Source organism: Aotus nancymaae, unplaced genomic scaffold, assembly GCF_030222135.1.
Source record: "Aotus nancymaae isolate 86718 unplaced genomic scaffold, 86718_ANA_hifiasm-v0.15.2.pri h1tg000062l, whole genome shotgun sequence".
Taxonomy (NCBI): Eukaryota; Metazoa; Chordata; class Mammalia; order Primates; family Aotidae; genus Aotus; species Aotus nancymaae.
The window spans coordinates 24,222,184-24,227,483 of NW_026988476.1; the positions used below are offsets into that span (position 1 = coordinate 24,222,184).

The following is a 5,300-nucleotide window of genomic DNA, read 5'->3' on the forward strand; positions in this document are numbered from 1 at the left end:
TTCCCTACAGCAGGAGAGACTTATCGCAACCAGTGAAAAAGATCACAGATCTGGGATTTTAATTTGGACTTGTGTTTGGAGAAAGAAGCGGGAAAGGGGTATGCAACTGACAAAGGGAAACACAACTGGTGACCCTATTTTCATTGCACAAGTCCTGAGAAATTTTCTCTGGGAGCCAAAATAAATCATTCCTCTCTTCTATTCCTTTTACAGAAGACTCAAAATAGTCCATGGATTTCCTCTTCTTTCCTTTAAGCCTCTTCCTTTTTTCTTCCTCTGTCCACCCCTCCATCCCCACCCAACAAAATAAAATTTTTTTTTTTCACTCAGCCAACAAATTTTCTGGTCACCACAACAACAAGCACATTCACAAAGCAAATGAGTAATTTGGAATGTGGCAAGTATCTCATCTGACTCACAGGAAGAAAAAAGAAAAGGTGGCTGCTGCCAAAATGGAAACACTTTCTGGAAAATTCTTGAAGATATTCCTAAAATCTCAAATTGGGCAAGTGAATGTACCCTGAAAAAATTTCCCAAAATATAAACAAGGTGAATTTTTAAAAAAATGTTAAGATGATGGAAATAAATATGCTAATGCCTCTATATAAAGGAACATTTTTTTTTTTTCCTTCTGCAATTTCATTTGCTTTTAATAGGTGACTTTTACTTAAGGAATTCCTGCCAAGCAGGGGGCAGTGGTGGTCCTATACAGAAGGTGCTTATGGCAGACTAGCTAGATATTAGGGAGGTTGGGGACTTGAAGACTGCATTTCTCCAGAGAAACAGAACCGATAGGATGGATAAATAGATTGATTGATTTAGGGAACTGGCTCACACAATCATGGAGGCTGGCAAGTCGAAAATCTGCAGATAATGTCCCAGTTCAAAGGCAGTTAGGCAGAGAGAATTCTGTCTTGCTCAGAGGAGGGTCAGCCTTTTGTTCTATTCATGCCCTCAACTGACTGGATGAGATCCACCTACATTAGAGAGGGGAATTTGCATTATGAAATCTACTGATTTAAATGTTCATCTCATCCAAAAATATCCTAAAGAATCACCCAGAATATTGCTTCTCAGCCTTTTGGCTAAGATCAAGTGTAGAATCACCAGAATAAAGTTTAACCAAATATCTGGGCACCCTGTGGTCCAGTCAAATTCTGCAGAAAATTAAGTACCACAAAGATTATCTAGAAGCCCACACATTTTACTTAGTACACTTAGTGGCAGTGCAGCATCTTAAACAGTGATCTAATGAAGATTATGGTAAAAGAAATAACCCCAGATACATGCCAGACCACAGTAGCTAACACTGCTAGTTGTCTACCCACCATCTATTCCTTTTTTCCTTTCTTTGATTAGCCACTAATTCTCTGCACAGCCATGTTCCTTCTGGGAACATGGTACAAGACTAAGCCCAACCAGTCTAAGATAATCCTGTCAGCCTTTTTAGGAATATTTCAGAAATAAGCACACAACCAAACTCTGACTAATAAGATGTGAGGAAAAGTTTGCTTTTTAGGAAATTCTAAAAAATACTTCCTCACTCCTAAGAAAGTCTCATTGACCATGAACATTGACCTCAGTAGATGAGACTCCTGCTACTGCAGCTGTCTTGCTACCAGCCTGAGGTCGCAGCCAGCCCAGAGGACTTGAAGATACAGATGAAAACAACCTGGGTTCTTAATGACATCATTGAGCCTCTGAAGGAACACACCCAAGAGACCACCCCACCTCTAGGCTCTCCATAACATGAAGCAAGAAATCTCCATAGGGTTTAAGCCAGTTGACCCAAAGCTCTCTGGCTGCCTCACGCCAAAAATAACCCAATTGATACATCCCCTCTGTTTTGACATAGACACTGGTTTAGAGGCCAGAGTAGCTTCAAGATGTCCATCCAGAATTCAGAGACAGGAGCCAAGGAGCCATATCTTATGTAAGCTCTAAAACCTGCTCATTCATAGAAGATTATTTATGAAATGTTATCCTGCATTTGCATGGAATGCCCATTTTGGTTAAATTTGCCAGAGATGCTCTCCCGCTGACACTGCATCAAAACGTCAAGAACAGAATATACAATCTTGTTATAGAAATAGGGGCTTACTTTCTCCCTCAGATCCAAGCTAAAATGTTTCCTCATCTTTCTGAGATGTTGATTATTCATAAGCCTCAGATCTACTTAGGAAAATGCAAAAGGCAAGTTAGAATAAGTGAAAGAGTTGGCTCCTGAATTAAAAGAAAATTGATGCAATGGGGTGGCTGGAGTACTGTGTTTGAAAATACCAAGTGATTTTTAAATTTCATATTTCCACAGAGATGGCTTTCTTTTAGTCAGCCTAAGGCATCCACCTGCTACTGTGGTGAAGTACGATTGTTTTGTCAGAAAAGTAAGAAGAAATAAAGAATTCGTACTCAACTTTTAGTTTTCAGAATAGGATTCCAAAACAAGGCAATAGGTTTGTAAGTCATGTTTCATTAAAAGAGGGCTTTTAAAATTAATGTTTTATTACAAAATATTCGTAACACACAGAGGACATAATGTCATCATTAATATCTTTATGTCTCTCCCCTAAAATAAAAAAATTCTTAATTTTTTCCAGGGCTTCTTTGGATCTTTTTAAACAAAACATATTAGTTACCTCCCCAAGCCCATTCCTCTCTGCTCTGGTCAATGGCCCTTCCTCTGAATATTTGTATTATTTTACTAAATATGTATGTATCTACATCAATATACATTACTATTTGTGTGTCTTTAAATATTACATTAATTGTATCATACTGCATATCTTCAAGTTGCTTTAATTCACTAACCTTATCTCTCTGAGACTAATACAATAGATTAATTAATAGATGTAGCTATTGTTCATTCACTTTGTAGTTTTATAACATATTCTATTCATTCTCCTAACTACAGGCAGATTGTTTTTGGTTTTTAATTATTCAAACAATCTTGCAATTAAAATTTTTGCCTCTTTTACATATTTAAGCCAAACCCTAAGGAATTATATCCAGAACTCCAGATCCAAATAAAACGTTTAGAGAATTCCACAAGGATCAAAGTATGTGCATTGTGTTTACTGAGGTAATATTTGTGACTAGAGGTGGTCTGGGCATTTCCAATCATTAAAAATGAACTGCAAGCATTGGGATATCATATTTGATAAACATGTTTTGACACTTTAACATCCTTTGATATTTAGACTGAATCATATGAAATTGCCAAAATTCAACAATTCTGACCTACAAAATGGCAAATTCCTATGGTCTAATTTATCATCTACCTAAAATGAAAATACGAGTTAATAGGCTATAAACATCTTCAACCCAAATGGCTAAAGCCAAATTTTAAGAAATGCTTTTCTAAAATCCTTTTATGTATCAATAGGTAAGCCCAGAACAATCAGTTCAACAGCCAAGTCTTTTTTTTTTTTTTTTTTTGAGACGAGTCTTGCTTTGTCACCCAGGCTGGAGTGTAATGGCGTGATCTCAGCTCACTGCAACCTCTACTTCCAGGGTTCAAGCAATTCTCCTGCCTCAGCCTCCCCAGTAACTGGGATTACAGGCATGCACTACCATGCCTGGCTCATTTTTGTATTTTAGTAGAGATGAGGTTTCACCATGCTGGCCAGGCTGGACTCAAACTTCTGACCTCAAACGATCCCCCCACCTCGGCCTTCAAAGTGCTGGGATTATAGGTGTTAGACACTGTACCTGGCCCCAAGTCTTAAACATTAGGTTTATAGGCACAAAATGGCTCAATTCCATAGAGTACAGAAAACATGTCTTTTATCTATGAAAGGGAAGAATAGCACACAAGGAAGAACCTGGAAGTTCCCCTGAAGCTATGTCATCTATCAAGCCTTGGAGATGAAGGCTATGTTTCATTTTAAACTTCTAAGTTTTCACTATTCCCTCAGGCTGAGACATCATAGATGACTAAAAAATATTGGTTCTCTAGTCTATGAGATCTGTCCAATGATATTTGAGCTTTTGCCTTTAATTTCTCATTTAGAAACAAAGAAGTGCAGCTCACTCATTTAATTTTACATAAACATGCTCTTTGAGGCTGAACCAAATCTGACTGATTTTCAGTGTGAAAATAAAATACATGAACTGTTCTTGGAGTTATTTCTAAATAGAACAACAGAATTGTCTGTTTCAGAAAAAAATTGAATTCATCAAATGAATCTTTAGCCAATACCCATTCGAGAACAATGTCAACATCACACGGAGGAATGCTATGTTTTCTAGGATTTGACATTTTCAGTGATCAAGAATTACAGTATTTTGTAAATGGAAACACCACTACTAAAAACAGAATGCTATAAATAGAATGATGTCTTTTGTTTCCAAAGTTGATATACTAGAGTGATGCAAAAATAATAATTAAAGATACCTCGAAGCAAAGTTACTTCAGGGTAAACACTGCAGCCATAAGCCCCACATGCAAGTATTCTTGGGGTAAACAATAAAAGGGTTAAGAAGCAGCCCAAGGAGATAAATGGAATTACAAATTATACCAAGGTAAAATAGTAATCACTTACTTATAGCCCAACCAGAAAAGATGGGCTGGAGTCAGAGAAAGGCAATAGGAATATGCAGAGATTCCTGCATCAGTTCATTCCCGAACCCAAGGAACTAAAGTCAAGTCTGAACACAGGAAAAGATGAACTGATGTTGCTTTCTCCAAGTTTACATGCTATTTCTATAGATAACTTGATGATTATACTCAGGTCATCTCCACTGGAAATCATCATGTAACTTGTACCCCTATATTAAATACACACTGCCCGTCTTGTAAACTCTATTGCCAGTCCATGCTGCTTACCACATTAAAGTGCCAACACTTGTTTATCAGTTAGGATATCTGGATGCTTGCAGCTCATTTTTAATGATTGGAAATGCCCAGCCCACCCTCTATTCAAAAATATTTCCCCAATAAACATAATGCACAAACTTTGATCCCTGTGGAATTCTTTAACCATTACACTTGGATCTGGAGTTCCGGATATAATTCCTGAGATATTCTTTTTCCTGATTAATTTGAGAATTTGGGGATTTTCTTTACGGCGTCACTAACTTAAGTTTTATCTGCCTGTATAGATATATTACAAAATTATATCCAGCATATCTATATTTTGCTATGGTAACAATCTCAAGACATCGATGACTTACAACAGATGTATTTATCTTGTTCATATTCATGAGGACTGTGGGTTGGCTACGGTTCTACTGGTTTCTGCTCGGTCCACACCCACTCATTCCCATTGGCCAGAACACCTCACATGGTCAAGCTCAAAGTC

The 5,300-nt window shown here is 37.3% G+C and overlaps 1 pseudogene; it reads left to right on the forward strand.

Annotated features, from left to right (window-relative positions):
- The first annotated feature begins 1,065 nt into the window (after positions 1-1,065).
- LOC135270498 (U2 spliceosomal RNA) lies at positions 1,066-1,222 on the forward strand (annotated as a pseudogene).
- Positions 1,223-5,300: the final 4,078 nt, after the last annotated feature.